Source organism: Stenella coeruleoalba, assembly GCF_951394435.1.
Source record: "Stenella coeruleoalba genome assembly, chromosome: 8".
Lineage (NCBI taxonomy): Eukaryota > Metazoa > Chordata > Mammalia > Artiodactyla > Delphinidae > Stenella > Stenella coeruleoalba.
Genome location: NC_137154.1, coordinates 25,107,085 through 25,124,972, shown reverse-complemented (window position 1 = coordinate 25,124,972; position 17,888 = coordinate 25,107,085). Strand labels below are relative to the sequence as shown.

General features: G+C 40.4%; 1 protein-coding gene and 1 long non-coding RNA gene across 5 annotated transcripts in view; one reads left to right on the top strand and one right to left on the bottom strand.

Annotated features, from left to right (window-relative positions):
* Positions 1–463: 463 nt before the first annotated feature.
* Positions 464–3,880, bottom strand: LOC307190074. 2 transcript variants are annotated; one of them, XR_013829357.1, is made up of 3 exons: positions 3,358–3,880; positions 1,211–1,242; positions 464–850 (listed from the first exon to the last, which is right to left on the bottom strand). It is a non-coding gene; the product is annotated as an uncharacterized lncRNA (long non-coding RNA). The 2 variants fall into 2 exon arrangements; XR_013829358.1 differs by having other exon boundaries at positions 3,524–3,875.
* The window catches only part of HIPK3 (homeodomain interacting protein kinase 3), a 95,007-nt gene continuing 79,731 nt past the window's right edge, over positions 2,613–17,888 (top strand). The window contains exon 1 of one of the 3 annotated variants that reach the window (XM_079928888.1): positions 2,613–3,327. The gene's annotated coding sequence lies outside the window, so the exon portion shown is untranslated. Of the gene's footprint in view, positions 3,328–4,034; positions 4,162–17,888 lie in introns of those variants that run through there. The other 2 variants (XM_079928890.1, XM_079928889.1) reach the window with 2 other exon arrangements.

The window sequence follows — 17,888 nt, the reverse complement described above, 5'->3', positions numbered from 1 at the left end:
AGATGTGCTCTCTACTTTTCATATTGGTGGAAGAGGTAGACATTAATCAAACAACCAGAAGATAAACATAAAATGGCAACTGAGAAAAATGCTACAGAGGAAAGATATATGGAAATTTGGCTTAGTCAGAGAAGTCAGGAGATTCTTCCCTGAGGAAGTGAGCGTCGAGTGAGTCCTGCAGGATGAGAAATAAACCAGTCTTTCCATGGCTCCCCCTGCCCGCGTCTCCCCCCGCATCCCCATTTTATTAGATTCTCCTGTTCTGTCCCCTCTTTCCACCCTGTACTTCTCTTTTATAATGCCTGTTATTATTACTAATTATTTGTATGATAGCCAACTTTCTAGAGAGAATATAAGCTCGCAGCGTGTCTCACTTTTCACCACTGTATTCTCAGATCATAGCACAGCACATAGTATTTAAGCAATATTTCTGAATGAAAAGATTATGAAATTTTTTGGCTATCATCTTTTTATTCATAAACTTTTTTTCATGTACAATTTAGTAATCTGCATTTTATTTTATTATTTTTTTAAACTATCATCACAACATTGTTGTTGTTTTTTAAAAAATTTTATTTTGGCTGCTTTGCGTCTTTGTTGCTGTACATGAGCTTTCTCTAGTTGCAGTGTCGTCGTGGAACACAGGCTCTAGGTGCGCAGGCTTCCGTAGTTGTGGCACACGGGCTTAGTAGTTGTGGCTCGCAGGCTCTAGAGCACAGGCTCTGTAGTTGTGGTGCACAGGCTTAATTGCTCCTCGGCATGTGGGATCTTCCTAGACCAGGGCTCGAACCTGTGTCCGCTGCATTGACAGGCGGATTCTTAACCACTGCGCCACCAGGGAAGCAGTAATCTGCATTTAAAAAAAAACTTAACACTGAGAAATTTTCAATTTTTTAAAACAAATTTCATAAACTGGCTAAATCAGGGGCTTTGAAGAGTTATCTGGAGGTTGGTATTCTGAATGGATTGGAGAGGGAGAGATTGGAGGTAAAGAGATTAAGTTAGGAGACAATAGGTATAAAATGGAGGAAGACCTGAACTAATAGTGTTCATTTACTTATTCAGCTATATTTACTAAGGACTTATTATAAATCAGCTAGTGTATTAGGCATTCACAATACAATCTTAAAAAAAAAAGATGACAGGGTCCCTTCCTGGAACTTACTGTGTATCAATGACAGGGCTAGAAAGGAAAAAAAAAAATCCTTACCCTTTTCAGCTTCCTTCATAGATGTAGCAATGCTGTAATAAGGAGAATAGAAGCCTTCCATTAGGGGTGACCCAGAGAAATGTTTTGCAAAAATTCTGAAAGTTTGAAGTTCTAGTGGAATATCTTCCTTGTTTCACTGATAGATTTTTCTATTATTGTAACTTTCTCCTTTGAGTCATGTTTTTATCCTTTTTTGGTTCTTTTAACTATTACTTTTTTAAAAAAATCAAAAGTAACTAAATACTAAGTAAAAAGGAATGGCTAATATGCTGCTCTCTGAGAGACAGTCAGTGTTTTGTTTTTCTATTTTGGAAACCTTTGCAACTGGTTATCCTCCCTAACTTGAAGAAAACTGTTATTCGAAAATGTTATTTCCTACTGCCTCAGGGCATACTATCCTTTTCTCTTTTAAAGGTATTCTTCAGAATACTCTTCTCCCAGTTTGAAAAGCAGCAGGGAGTCAAAGTGTGGAATTAAATATGCAGCAATTTGCCACTCGCTTTAGGCCCTGCCTCAGTTACCGCAATAGAAAATGTCTGGGGATAAATACTTGTGGGGTAGATTCAATCCTCCTAGTGAAGATTATGAAGGGAACAAAGAGAGGGCACTTCCACTCCTCAGAGAAAGGTGTTCCCAAAAGGTTAAACACTAATTCAGGACAAAAAGAAACTAATATTTAAAAAGATTAACTCTGAATGATACTTAGGTCAGTTGTTTGATAGGGAAGAGAAGGAGGGAGGGAGTGCAGACCAGGGCTTGGCTGTATAACCTTGCGTAGGTAACCTAAACTTCTTTGAACCCCTGCCCTACTTAAAGAGTTTGGACCAAGGATCTCTAAGGTTCTTTCATCTCTAAAATTCTATGGTTCTGTGATTCCGTTGAGATGGGCCATTCTGTTGATTTCCTAGTCTCCATGAGGGAGGTAACTAGTCTCTGGGAGTGGAACTGAGTACCTTGATGGAGAATTATCAACGCAGAGGTGGGTGAACTTCATATTTACGGGGGTTTGGACCATAGAGATGCTCTTGGAAATTTTCCACGCGGGCCTTTTCCTCGTTCTTTAACCTGATTTTACAATTCCCTTGACACTTTGGGATGGGGGAGCGGGAAGGACCTATTTTAGACTGGGATTGTTCACTTTCAGCATTTCCCCTTATTATTAGACCTTAAAAAAAGAAAGAAGAAAAAAAAAGCCAAGAAACAGATCCCAAAGGAGTGGCAGTGGAAACTATGATTACGGGATCTCGAAAGGCCTGTAAAATCCGCTTCCCCATTTTCAGCCTTTCTTTGGTGTTAGGATCTTTTTACAATATATATTTTTGGCGGAGTGGGCCGAAGACTGAGGTTCGGAACAGTAAAGGGGGCGCTGGCGTGAGGGAGCTCCGGGTCAGACTCCCGCCGGCCGCAAGGCGGGCTCGAAGCTATCAACACAAGGGCGCGGCCGCGGGCGGGCGGGCCCCGGGGAGGGGCTTCACTGAGGCGCCGCGGGCCGAGCCGAGCGGGGCCGCCCGGGCTCGGCGCGCAGAGCGGCCGGGCGAGCGGTGGCGCTGCGGAGGCGGCGACCGAGGCCGGCGGGCGCGGAGGAGGGGCCCGAGAGTGGGGCGGCCGGCGGCAGCCGCCTCCGTGACGACTGCCGGCAGCGCGGCGACCTGAGGAGACCGAGCCGCGGGCCCCGCCGCCGCCGTCGCCGGTCCCTGTTGTCTTCCTTCTCCTCTCTCGGCGGGGGCGTCAGGAATGGGCCCCAACCGCCGCGGGCCCCGCACCGCGCGCCGCCCGTAGGCCCCAGCAGTGGGAGGCCGGCCGCCCGACCTCTCACCACCCCTTCGCCCTAGCCAAGCCGTCCCCACCCCAAATCCCCGGGAAGGAAGATGAGGGACACAGGTCCGGCGCTCAGCAGCCAGAGCAGCAGCAGCAGCGGTCGGGGGAGGGTGTTTCGCCGTTTCCTCTCAGCCGCCAGGACAAGATGGCAGCGGCCGCGGAGAGGGGCTGAGCCCGGGTTGGGTGGTGCCGCCTGCTGAAGCGCCTGGCTCCCTGTTCCCGACACGGCCCCGCACCCACCCCGGACATGCTCAGGGCTGCGGCCGCCCGAAGAGGGGAGAGCGCAGGCCTCTAGGAAGGTAAGTGAATAGGGCGAGGGGCGTACCCACCCCGGGGCGGGGGACCGGCCCCACCGGCCGCGCCTGCGTTCGGGGGGACCAGCGGGCCCCTCCCCTGGACCCTCGCGGGCCCGACGTCCCCTGGAGCGGTCCGCACCCGTTGCGCGTCCTGCACCCCCATCCGCATCCCCTGCGCTCATGCCCCGCGTTTCCGTACCGGACCCGACGGGGTGGCGGGGCCAGGCGTCTCCCTTGAGGCCGGGGCGCCCCGGGCCCGAGGCCCCCGGACGCGGGGGCCGCGCGTGGTTCCTGCGCGCTGTGGCGCAGCCTCGGGGAAGCCGCGCTTGGGCTGGGCCAGGCCGAGCGGCCCCCGCCGCCTCCTGCCAGGGTTGCGCAACGGCTCTTCCCAGCAACCGAAGTTTTGTTTAGTCCCACATGGGGCCTCTTCCCTCACCGCAGCCTGGCCCGTCACTACGGAGACCTCTTGTCTTTCATTAAAGGGGAACAAACACAAACACACGCACGCACGCAATTTGAGCGCCGCGGCCGATGGCTGCGTCCCTGGCTTTGTGGCCCAGTCCCCAGCGTCGCCGAGCGGCGGGTTTGGAGGGTGTCAACTCTGGGGACGTGAGTGCGTGTGATTGTTGGGGAGGAGAAATGTGATCCGCCGCTCCGCGTCCCCCGCCGCGGCCGGAGGAAGGCGTGGCGGCCGCGCGGCGGGTCTGCTGCCGGCGTCTCTCGTTAGGGTGGCGGCCGCCCTCTCCCCTTCGCGGCGCTGGGAGAACTCGCGGAAAGACTTCGGATGAGCGAGAATGTCTGTTTTCCTGTCGGGAGGGAGACGGCTGTTTTAAAATGGTATGTGGCTCTTGGCCGAAGCCTGTTGTTTCCCAATCTTATCTCTGCTTGAGGAATTGCGCTTGAAGGGTGTGTGCGTAAATTACCTTGGACCTGTTACAGAGCAGTCATAACACGTTCAGTCCTTGAACCGTGTTTTCACAACCTCTTGCTGCCCTGTTAGAATTTATTTTTTCACCTGCCGTTCGCTGCTTCTCATTAAAGGAGCTTCTTTTAGCAACAGTGAAGTTTTTCAGATTATCGTCCCGTTTACAGGGAAAGCTCATGGTTGGTTCTGTTGTCAGCTTTGATGTCTCTCTGGTCTAGGGCCAGAAAAGTTAGCTGGTAAACCAGCCTGTGCCTGTGTTATGCATACCTTCTAGTAGTTTGGAGATGGGGGTGAATTTTTTTTTTTTTTCTATTTTAGGTATTTGCTTGTTAGGTGTAGCTTCTGAAGTGGAAGGAGTTATATTTAAACCATTTCAGTTTATTTCTAAGATTTAATTGCTGGGCGCTTTAAAATTTTGAGAGGTTCTCTTGATCAAATTTTTGATGCAAACTTTTAAACAGGATCGTGTTTTGTTTGTAACCCAACCAAAGACATTTTAATCCTGCATTCTCATTTGATTTTTCAGAAGCTAGGCATGCCTCACCATATGTTTGATAAGTCTAGATTCTGCTTATGCTTGCAAGTGCGGTGCTAATTTTATACAGTGAGCCATGATAAGATTTTGATAGGTCATGATTAAACTTAGTATTTAAGTAAACAAAATAAGACTGACCTTTTTATGAAAGATAGTTTTTATAGTTTTGTTAGTTACCTTATGTCTTTATATGCCACTTAAGAGTAATAGAAATGGAACCAACCAAATAAAGTTCCTTACTTTTAAATCAACAAGGTATTTCTTGGTATATTTATGGGTGCATTCCTAAAGTACAGGGAACTATTATTTATGAAATATAATGCTCAACCTGATTGAGATTTATTTCTCTTTTATTTTTGAAACTTGTTTTTAATTTGTGTTAAGGTAAAGGTGGGCTGATATATTTGATACTTTGGACATTTCACTGTGCAGTTTTTTTCTTGCATTTATGGGAAAATTGAATAATTTGTCCCTTAATTTTTTATACTTTAGGGACTGTTTTTAAAATTTTTTTGTGGAGAGCCTTAGATTAAAACTATGTTTTAGAAAGATAAAATGAGCTTGAAATCTAGAACAGAACCAGCCATTAAATATTTCAGATTTATATTTGGACATTGCTGACTACAGTAGCTAAACATGCATATTAGGCAAGCAGATCATAACATGGTGAGCCAGCCTCAGTCTATTGTCATAATATCTTTTCCATTGAATTTGTCATTATATTGCTTATAAACCAGTCATTGGCTTCTGGGCATGGAGTTTTAGAGTCACATAAAAGTGGATGGTTTTTATGAGGTAATTCTTCTTGTAAACATGCTTGAAAAGAAGTTTCAGATCATACTATTTTATTTTTTTGGATCTTCTGTCATGGGGTATCATAAAATGGTGCAAATTACAGAGGTAGATTGCTGTAGCTAGTATGGCAGGGCACATAAGTATTTGTTGAATGCAGGTTATTGAAAGCCCCGCCCTCCCCTTTTTTTCTTGCAACTTAAAATAGCAACAGCTGTCAAGTGAACTTTTTGATTGAGCTTCGTTTTAAATATTTGATACATCAGCATTGAGAGCATCTATATGTAAGGGTGGAAGAGGAAAGTGTAAATTTCAGAGTGCTAAAATGCTGTTTCCCAAGCCTGTTTCACATCCATTGAATGGAATACTTGTTTGCATGTTATTTTCCATTTGAATATTAGAATGACTTATTCTGGTAACTTTTGAAGTTAACTTTCTTAATATGCTTTTCTGATTGTAGCAGTTCACCACTGAGGGTGATGATATGGTACATTAGAATTGCATTATTGGTGGTTAATTCAGAGGTTTTAAAAATAGTTTCCATTGTAACTTTACATATGTTTGAATTTGGAGTTGAAAATGTCATGGCAGTATTTAGATTTAAAGGTATTCCAAGGAACTGTGAAATTTTCCACATTTAAAAATATTCCTCCAGAATTATTCTTGCCTCTAAACTATTAAAGGACATAAAGTAACTTGCTACATGATTATATTGTTGCTGCCAAAAGAAATCTTCATGTATAATTTCTGGTTTTGCAGCTGTCCTAATTTCCTAATATCTGAAGTTGAAACTCCCAGTGTGGTATGTTTAAATTGGAAGTTACTTTTGATGACGAATTCCTAGAACTTTGTGAAAATCGAGGAACCTGTCAGTGTATTTTATTACTTTTGAAAGGGTGTTCCCTCCCACCCCCCACCCCCACTTGCTGAAAGGGAAACCCTTTCTGTATGATACATATGTAAGTCTAAATAAATTATTTGAAATGTCCTTACTGGTTTGAAATGTCCTTACTGTCCTTACTGGTTCTGGATTCAACTGCTTAAAATACATTTTGTCTAGTACCTTTAAGCATTTAACATAAGTTGAATATAGGGATATAGATTTGGAGTAGAAGTTTTGAATCAGTGGAGGATTTTAGGATAGCCAAAGCACTTATGTGACCGACTTGAGGAAACACAGTGCACTTCTTTTGGTTGGATTGGTATAATTAAGAGTGATTTGGGGGCTTCCCTGGTGGTGCAGTGGTTAAGAATCCGCCTGCCAATGCAGGAGACACGGGTTCGAGCCCTAGTCCGGGAAGATCCCACATGCTGCGGAGCAACTAAGCCCATAAGCCACAACTACTGAGCCTGCGCTCTAGAGCCCACGAGCCACAACTACTGAGCCCACGCGCGGCATCTACTGAAGCCTGCGTGCTCTAGAGCCCGTGCTCCGCAACAAGGGAAGCCACCACAATGAGAAGCCCACACACCGCAACGAAGACCTAACACAGCCAATCAATCAATCAATCAATCAAATTGTTTTAAAAAAAGAGTGGTTTGGGGAAGAACAACTTAATGTTAGTGTGCTGCTTCTGTAGCTTTGTCACAGCTGTTGTTTTGGACTTAATCAGTTAGGACCAAGCTAGAACAGATATTTAGAGGATGTTTGTTATACATTTTACCTAAATGTTTGTTGAATTAGACCTTGACTGATTTAGCAGATCATGCTGTTCTCCTCAGTTGATACTTGGGCCATGTGTCACTACACAAAGGCAACGTATTGCCTAGATTCTGAAGCATACCACTGTATGCTAGGGTGTTAGAGCCTCTGCTCTTACTACTTGTGTGGAAATTAAAATAACTGGATGAGTATTGGAAATACTATATATTTAGGGTGGCATTTGTAGTTTGGGGACAGCTAAGTCATTAAACTGATTTACTTTGTGTTTTATATTTAGTAGTTAATGCCAAGTCAATACTTTAGAAAGCTTATTCTAACAGATAAGTCTTTGAAATGAAACAAACCAAGAATAATATTTTTTACCTTAAATGTATTTTTTTTTGACCCAAATAATTTCTCTAATTTTCTGAGAATTTTTCACTGCTAAGGGAGACTGAATGGGAGGGAAGGTAGGGGGACAGATGAGGTAGAAGAAGCTGGGCTGTAGTGGGGGTGACTTAATTGGATTTGGGAGACTTAGAAATCTATTTTGATTTAAATGTTCAAGTTGCTAGAAACCAGGGTTCTCTTAGTTATAAGGTCAGTGAAATATTGTGGTAGCTATTAGCGGGGGCTAATCTTCGTTGCACTGTGTGGGCTTCTCATTGCGGTGGCTTCTCTTGTGTGGAGCATGGGCTCTGGGCGCAAGGGCTTCAGTAGTTGTGGCACGTGGGCTCAGTAGTTGTGGCTTGTGGGTTCTAGAGCGCAGGCTCCGTAGTTGTGGCACACGGGCTTAGTTGCTCTGCAGCATGTGGGATCTTCCCAGACCAGGGCTCGAACCCGTGTCCCCTGCATTGGCAGGCAGATTCTTAACCACTGTGTCACCAAGGAAGCGCCATCTCTTCTTTTGAAGATTAGATTTCCAGATACTTTTTCATGTTACATTTTCTTTGCCACTTTGTCTTTTTTTTGTCTCCTTAACCAAAAAGGTTACACCTAAAAGAAGTGGAGATTTAGAGAAGCATAAAGAGAAGTATAATACTTTGCTCCTTTGAGCTCTGCTTTTTCCTTTAGGTAAGGATCTAAATTGTGAAAGACTGATTATTTAGTATAACTCTTGGTCACATTGAAAATAAAGGATTGCCAGAGGTGGTCAGATAAATTCTTTACTTTATATAATTATTAATGCTGGAGCACCTTTTCTAATTGGAAAAAAATTGTTTAGGCTTGATTGATATTGAAATAAATCAACAAAATAAGAGTCACTGTCTCCCCACCTTTAAAATTTTGTAGTCCTTTATTATAAACTATATATATATATATTTTTGTTTGTTTGTTTGCGGTACGTGGGCCTCTCACTGTTGTGGCCTCTCCCACTGCGGAGCACAGGCTGTGGATGCGCAGGCTCAGCGGCCATGGCTCACGGGCCCAGCTGCTCCGCGGCATGTGGGATCTTCCTGGACCGGGGCACGAACCCGTGTCCCCTGCATCTGCAGGCGGACTCTCAACCACTGTGGGAAGCCCTATTATAAACTATATTTGATTATATATGGCTTTGAAAATTGTCTTTAGAATTTGATAGAAAATATAAAACTTGGCTGCATTTGACTAGCCAGTTATTCCCTTTTAGAAATTAAAAAGTATTTGATTTACCAAAAACATTAATATTAGTTTTAAATTCAACTTCTTCCTACTTTGTTGTATATTATTCATAAATTAAACAAAATCTGTTGCAGTTTTTTAAAAACAGAATAGTAAACTTTGCAGAAAATAACTTGCTTAGAAAATGTTTTCTCCCCTATAAAGCAATTATCTTAAAGGCGTAAAAATTTCATTTGTGTCTATTTTGACTGTGTGTTATCTGTTTAATAATACAGTAAGAGTCTTGTAGGTTTGGTAAACTATACTACTTTAGATAAATAATGCTACAGTCTTAAATAGTTAATAAGTCAGATGGACTGATAACATATTGAAAATTGAACCTGACTTTCTACAGACATTTTTTTAGAGTATAATTTAATACTTCTGAGGGCTTTATCTGTAATTTATTACAACTTCTATTGAGATTAAATAGGGTACAGTGACTTAAACTCACAATGAAAACTACTGGTTATATGCTAGATAGCCTATTGCTATGATGCTACGCTTCACTACATTCTCAAAACAAAAGAAAACAAACACGTTTTGAGCCAACTTGTAATCAGTTTCATCGGAGACAGTACAAGTATCTCTATAGTATATTAGTTGTAGTTTTGTATTTTAAGTTAGATAAGAATAGTATTGTGTTCAAAAGTATTAGCTTTTTTTTTTTTTTTTTTGCGGTATGCGGGCCTCTCACTGTTGTGGCCTCTCCCGTTGCGGAGCACAGGCTCCGGATGCACAGGCTCCGGACGCGCAGGCTCAGCGGCCATGGCTCACGGGCCCAGCCGCTCCGCGGCATGTGGGATCTTCCCGGACCGGGGCACGAACCCGCGCCCCCTGCATCAGCAGGCAGACTCTCAAACACTGTGCCACCAGGGAAGCCCAAAAGTATTAGCTTTTTAATCTGGTTAGTATGCTTTAAATATTTTTTTGTAGCTGGATCACAGACTCTGACCGCAAATAAATTAATTTTATTATGGCAGGTAAAACAATGATAAAATAAGTGTTTGAAAACTATTTTATCTAGTTTGAGTGCCCATTAAGTGCAAGGTGTACTGTGCTGTGAATGAAGAGAGTAAGACATGATGATCCCTGCTTTGAGGAAGTAAATTTTATTTTTACCAGTTATTTTTACCAGTTTAGTAGTATAATTGCCTTATAGGGACGTGCTGTATGTTAATTTAAATGAAGGAGTTGGTCATTTCTCAAATATGGTTAATCTAGTTCTCTTGTTCTCTCAGGGTTTTTCCTTCTGGACATGCTTAATTCTTGCATTGCCTGAGAAAGTTGTTAAGGTTTGCCTTTTCTAACTATATTATTACCTTCTCAGTTTGGAGTACAGAGATCTCCAAACCTCTCTTATGCCACCTGTGGAAAGAAAATAGGTGAAAACAGCATATAGATAGAATTCCATTTTACTGTACTTTAAAAACTATTGAAATTGCTAGCTTTAACTTATTTTGAAACCACTATTCAGAAGGGATATTATTTGTGTCGTTAATTTGTGTAAATCAAAAGTCTGTTTAACTTGGGCTCTTTAAAAACAGTCGTGCAAAGGGCAAGTATTGTATTGTGTTGCTCCAATTATAGTTGTATATGATATATTCTTTTTCTTAAAATTGTTGCGGTGCGCGGGCTTCTCATTGTGGTGGCTTCTCTTGTTGCGGAGAACTGGCTCTAGGCACGTGGACTTCAGTAGTTGTGGCACTCAGGCTCAGTAGTTGTGGCTCCTGGGGTCTAGAGCTCAGGCTCAGTAGTTGTGGCTCGTGGGCTTAGTTGCTCTGTGGCATGTGGGATCTTCCTGGAGCAGGGCTTGAACCCATATCCCCTGCATTGGCAGGCGGATTCTTAACCGCTGTGCCACCAGGGAAGTCTTGTATGATGTATTCTTTACGAGCTTTGACAATTTGGTAACATTTTGATATTTTATATTTGTGTATTTAAAATTGAATTCTTTTTTGTTTGTTTGTTTGTTTTGTTTTGTTTTTGGCTGCACACCCCGCGGCTTGCGGGATCTTAGTTCCCCAACCAGGGATTGAACTGAGTCCCCAGCAGTGAAAGTGCCATGCCAGGGAATTCCCGAAAATTGAATTCTGCTTGGAAACCTACTTAGGTTGTTAGGGACTATAGCATAATTGGTTTGCCAATAGCTTTTTTTTTTTTTTTTAATTAGAGTATAGTTGCTGCCAGTAGCTTTTGCGTAGAAAATAGTTGGAATGCTTGCTTTGTGAGTTGCCCTAAGCCTAGTGTGGCTTTGCTGAAAGTATTTCTAGTGCCTACTTTGTAACTTGTAAAATCTCTTTAAAGTATCTCATATCTGAAGGTATATCTAGCTTGAAATTGTTTCATATTAATCTGACTGGAAGAAAATGAAATACCTCAATTTATAACCTATTAAAAGGTAACCTAATACCTTACCTTTTGGGGAAGGGTTACACTAAAAAGTATAAAATAGTATCTGAACTGTTCCTTGAGGTCAGAGACCATGTCTTAAAGGGTTTTTTTAATATCTCCTAAAGTGCCTAGTTGACATTGGGGAATCAAATATAATTATTATAAAAGTAATCAAATACAGGCATTCTATACTCATATCCTTTAATCAAAGGATAGCGTCTTTATTGAGTAGCTTGACAGGTACCTCACCAAGCAGTTGTGAATGTGTCATAGACACATTTAACTTCTCAGAACTCTCCTCTTCCCCTCACTCCTTAATTCTAACAGATGAGTCTGTTTCTTATGTAGAGGTTAACAGGCATGAATTACTCCAAATTTCCAGCCCTCTACCTCTGAGCATAACTTCTACCGCTACACACTTTGTGTTTTCACTACACTCAAGAAAAGAAACATCTCCTTCCCTCCAAGATTACTCCCTATTCTCTCTTATGGGTTTCATTCTGAATTGTGTTTTTCAGCATCTTGAACCTGTCTGATAACTTCCATTTCCCCCTTTTTCTTGGCCCTTTTTCTTCAGCCTTTTGAAATGGTCAGGTATCTGGCATCCTTAAGCAGCCATCTTTTAATTGTGCCTCCCCAGGTCTGTGGACCTATCTTCCCTACTCTGTTTCTTCCACACTTCGTAATGTGTACTCTAGCCTCTACTTGAATTTCTATTCACTTCTTAGCTCTTGGCAGTGTAGCTCTCTGTCCATGCCACTCTAGTGAAGTCTGATTTCAGGTAATGATAATGGCTTAGTGATAATTTTTACTGTTTGAATTTGCAAGGTTTCTATGAATAAATAATATTTTAAGTGGTAACATTGTTATAAAATAACCATTTTGGCATATTCATCATGTATAATTAATATGTAATCATTACTTTTATAGCTGAGATTTTATCTAGCCTCTTATGCGGTTGCCTGAAAAATGGCATGAGGTCAGTTTTGGCCAATAAGAAATTTTTAGTTATTATCTGAGAATGAATTTCTCATCAGTAAACTAACTACTTTTTGGCCATTTTCAAGTGATTTAGCATGTTTTTGTTTATTTTATGCCATGGGATCAATAGCTAGCCTTAATTTTGAACTTAAAATGTGTTAGATATTACTTAGGCAACTTCAATCTGAACTAAGCTTTCTTTTTTAAAAAAATTATTTTATTGAAATATAGTTGATTTACAATGGGTTTATTTCTACTGTACAGCAAAGTGATTCCACTATACATATATATATAGTGTTTTTCATATTCCTTTCCATTATGGTTTATTATAGGATACTGAATATAGTTCCCTGTGCTATATAATAGGACCTTGTTGTTTATTGATTCTATATACAATAGTTTGCATCTGCTGATACCAACTCCCCAATCCATCCCCCTTCCCCCTTGGCAACCACAAGTCTGTTATATCTGTGAGTCTGTCTCTGTGAATTAAACTTTCTTTTTTTTTTTGAATTAAACTTTCTTAATCATCTTTTTATCTTTTTATATGTTTATGGCATTAAAAAACCTCTTTAGCCAGATAAATCTGAATAAGTTTTTATCATTATAATTCTGATACATAAAATTGTATAGTATCCTATATGACAGTGTGGCTTTTTACACCTGTATAAAAATTTGTTTTCAGTGTGTTTCTGTGGAGCTTGTTGTAGAAGAAATATTTATGTGACCCTTGCTAAATGCATATAAATCTGCAGTTTTAGTTCACAGCTTATTATATCCAACCCAACAATGTGTCACTTTAAGAAGTTAATGATTAGAGGTAGTCAGAGCCAAACAGAAGCAGTTCTGATAATTTCTAAGAATTCAGGGTCCTTTCTTTGAGAGTACTTTGTTTTTTTAAAGTGTATTTTAAAAATATTTATTTATTTATTTATTTTTGGATGCATCGGGTCTTTGTTGCTATGCAAGGGCTTTCTCTAGTTGCATCGAGCGGGGGGGGGGGGGGGGGGTGGTGGTGGGGTGGGGGGGCTACTCTTCTTTGTGGTGCGCGGGCTTCTCATTGCGGTGACTTCTTTTGTTGTGGAGAGCAGGCTCAATAGTTGTGGCGCATTTGCTCCACAGCATTTGGGATCCTCCCGGACCAGCGCTCGAACCTGTGTCCCCTGCTTTGGCATGCGGATTCTTAACCACTGCGCCAACAGGGAAGTCCCATCTTTGGGAGTACTGTTGAGAAGCCGATGGTTTTCTTTACTCTTTAAGGCTCTATGAATTACATTGTTCTAGTTTTTTCTGGCTTTCTTAAGGATACCTTTTGTGAATCTCTGCCCTGTCCTCTTCCTCAAATTTTTGTCATGAGAATAAGAATGAGATCTTTATTTTTCTTAACATAGTCTCATTTCTGTTCCTTCTGTTGTTTCTCACTTGATACCATAGAGTTTCCTGAAGCACAGGATTTCCTGATGCCATTGTGAAAGATCATCCTCAGTTCATAAGGTATATATGACATTTAAATTTTGAAACTCGAAGGTTTCTGCATTTAGAAAGGTTTTTGAAGGTACTTCACTGAGTTCCTGAAAAAGGGCATTTATATAAAGCGGCATATCTGGCAACCAAATATGAATAGAGAAAACATAATTGAAGGGAAGAAAAAAACAGCTTTGGATTTAGCAGTGTAGGTCACATCATGACCATGTAGGGTCTTAACATAATTTGGGAAGAACAAGTAGTTGAATTTTTTGTTCCAGTTTATTTTTTCAAGCCCTAAAATGTCTTTCATAAAGATTTTTTAAAACTAAAAGTACTAAAATCAAGCTTATACAGCTGTAACTTTTTGTCTTTTCAGCTCTTAGAAATGTAAAACTGTTGTTAGTGTGTGCCTGTGGGGCAGCTACTGTTACCACTTCACACTGGTTTTTAGACTTCTAATTCTTGTAGCATACATTACTCTGGAGTGATAGTACTCCTTCAGTAGTACTGAATGTAGAATGCTGTACAAAAGGAGAATGTAAAAGTTGTTTATTTAGCATAGCCCATAATTTAGAAAAGTTTTATAGAACTTGACCTTTAATTCTGTAAATGTTCATTTAGAACTTTGAACTATTATCTCTTACAAAAATCTTATTTGTCAGCGTAATCTTTTCCTTTATATTGCTTTATCAACAGTGGACATTTGATCAAATTATTAATCTACGATTCAGCTTCCTCTGAATTGTTTCAGAGGTGTTTTAGGTTAGGAGATATTCTTCTGGTAAGGATCATTTGATCTTTGCCTTCTTAGTCTTTAATAATTCAGGCTTTAAAGGATTTTTATAAGAAATAAAAGTTTTGTGGTGGTTCTTTTGGGACAGATTTCCTACAAAGTAGAAAATAATTCATTTGGCTTTCTAGTAAGGGAGTTGTTCATAACCTAAAGATGTAAAGCTGTTTAATTTTTCTAGCAATCCATTGATAGGTATTGGTATTGATATTGTGTGACAAATTTAAATAAAGTTTACTTTTGTACGTGTTTTATAAACCAGATGTGAATTATTAATCTTAAAGTTTACTTCAATAAAGAGTGCTTCAGGTGAACTTTTCATTTTTATTCAACTTTTCAGTCGATATTTCCATTTCTGAGTTTTGATTTTTATATAGCTTTAAAAAAAATCTAGAGAATTATATGCTTTAGTAAGCGTAGTTCTTAAGTACTGTTTTTAATTAACTCTTTTCTAGCCTTTCTAAAGTAAAAACTTGTATTAACAGGGTGAATTCTAGCAGCTTTGAAATGTCCAACAGATCACTTTCTGTTCCAAAAGTTAGAATGTTTTGCTAAGTCAGATGAAGCTTGTTATTTAACATGCTGATTTGTGTTATAGTCAACACATTCCCTAGATGCTTTGCTCACAATACTGCTGGAAAATACCCAAGACTTTAGTGTTTTCAAATAAATGTTTTGTGAGTACCTGAGACAGCAGGTTTATTTTTTGAAGCTTTACAATTTGTGGTGGTTCATTTATATGAAAAGGTTTCTTACATGAGATGTTTTAGTGTCAGTAATTTCCTGGATATAATACTGGTAAAATGACCTGCTTAATGATATAGGTATTAAAATGTCCAATGAAGAGTTAAACTTACTATTCACACTAAAAACTTATTTTCTAGTGCACCCTGTCTTTTATTTCTAAGAAGACATGCTGTTTTGTCTTTTATAAATATGCACTTTAAACAAAGTAAGTGAAAAATGGAAGTGTAACTAGATACTGCTTTTTATTGCCTGAATATTGCTAGTCATATAGTTCCATTTTCTAATTCCTATTGTAGAGCCTTGTATAGACTAGTACTAAGGTTCTCTGTCTTTCAAGAATGAGAAGACCTTTTTAGTTGAATTTATTGGACCACATAGTGAAATACTAATTTTAGTCTCTGTTGATTGAAGGAATTGCATAATGACCCAAAGCTCCAAAAACCAATGTGAATTAAGTAATACTTTTTTTTTTTTTTTTTTAATTTTTGGCTGCGTTGAGTCTTCGTTGCTGCGAGCGGGCTTTCTCTAGTTGCGGCGAGCGGGGACTACTCTTCGTTGCTGTGTGCAGACTTCTCATTGCAGTGGCTTCTCTTGTTGCGGAGCACAGGCTTTAGGTGCGCGAGCTTCAGTAGTTGTGGCTCGCGGGCTCTAGAGCTCAGGCTCAGTAGTTGTGGCTCACTGGCTTAGTTGCTCCGTGGTGTGTGGGATCTTACCGGACAAGGCTCGAACCCGTGTCCCCTGCACTGGCAGGTGGATTCTTAACCACTGCGCCACCAGGGAAGTCCCAAAGTAATACTTTTAAATGAAAAGATTTCCTCTCACTGTTTATGAAAACCTTTTTTTAAAAAATTAGTGCTGGCACGTGATCCCACGGACTTGCTCTGTGCCTGAGAATTCTGGATTTTAGGTGATCTGGGCCATGCCTAAGATATTCAGCAGTTCATTCCCAAATGAGTAACCCTTGAAGAGCAGCCTTGTGCAAGAAAAACATTATTTTATGCCTGTCACTCATATACTTTTTTTTCTGTTTAATTTGTGACTTGACAAAAATTCTAACCTACAGAAAATTTACAAGAATAGTACAAAGAATTCCTCTATATATTTTTCACCTAGATTCTTCAAATGTTAACATTTTACACCATTTGCATTTACCTTTTCTCTCTACATCTGTATTTTTTTCCTTCAACTTTTTGTAAGTTGCAGACTTGACTTCCGTATACACCTGATTTTTTTCCTAAAAGCAAAGACTGTTTTGTTTTATGTCTATGTTTTCTGTAATCTGAAAAGTTTCTCAGTCTTTGTGTTGTTTCCTGATATTGACATTTTGAAGAATACTGCCAGTTATTCTGTGGAATGGCTCTCAATTTGGATGTTTGTTTTCTTGTTCTTGGACGTATCACAGTGACGTGTATTCCTCTCAGTACATCATACCAGGAGGCATATGATGTTGATATATCCCGTTACAAGTGATTTTAACATTGATCACTTGGTTAAGGTGGCATCTGCCAGTTTCTTCCTTTTGATTCGTATGTATCTTGTGGGAATGTACTTTGAAATGTATGGCCATGAAGGGTCTTGCAAGCTAACAAATTAGCCATGGCTGCTGGCAGAAGATAGACTCTGAGGTCAGAGCTAAAGGACTTTCGTACTCAGCGATAGTGGTAGTCAGTGTGTCAGTATTTCCTGTTTCCCCAGTTCAGTTCCCACAGGGTGCTGTAAACAGGGCCCGGTGACTCCTGCACAAGAGGAGTTGCGCTCCAGGCGGGGAACCCCAGGTTTAGGAAACTTTTATAAGGGGCAGTGAGCCTGCCTGACATGCGCCCAAGAAGGAGTCATTATCTTTTGTTATCCTGGACATGAAACAACCTGCCCTTTGCTCAGGAGAAAGACGCTATCTCTACCTTCAAGGCTGTTCAATATACAAATATCCTTGAAAGGAGACTGCAGAACAAAGGCATTCAGTGTCCCTGCTTGCAAGACATGGAGAAACATGAGAGCTCCATGGTGAATTGTCTCCCAACAATAATATCCTGTTATTCTTGAAACTTTCACCCACTAGGTTTTGTTTGTTTTTTTTCCTTAAATTTTACTGGAGTATAGTTGATTTACAATGTTGTGTTAGTTTCAGGTGTACAGCAGAGTGATTCGGTTATACATATACATATATTCATTCTTTTTCTCACCTGCTAGTTTTTGCATCCATTGATAATTCTTGTTTGAATCAATTATTATGATTGTTGCCAAAAAGTTAATTTTTAATTCCATCATTCCTTTATGTTTATTAATTGCTTTTCCCTCTTTCCTGACTTATTCTCCATGTCCCTTACTCATGCCCTCTAGGATAACTTCCCAAGTAAACTACCTGAATGCAGGCCTTTTTATAAGAGTCTACATTTAAGGGAACTTGGGCTAAGTCACAAGGTACCTCAAACTCAGCATGTCTAAAATTGAGTTAATTTTTCCTCTCTCATTTCTCCTTAGAAAAATTTTTTTTTTTGTTTAACATTTGGCTATCAGGTTTTCAAGCCAGAAACATGTTTTTATTAATTCCTTCCTTCCTTCACTCGTCACCAAGTTCTGTGGTTCTGTCTCCTAGCTACCTATAGCTAACTATTGGTAATCAGTACTCTTATTCTATTACTACTGCTTT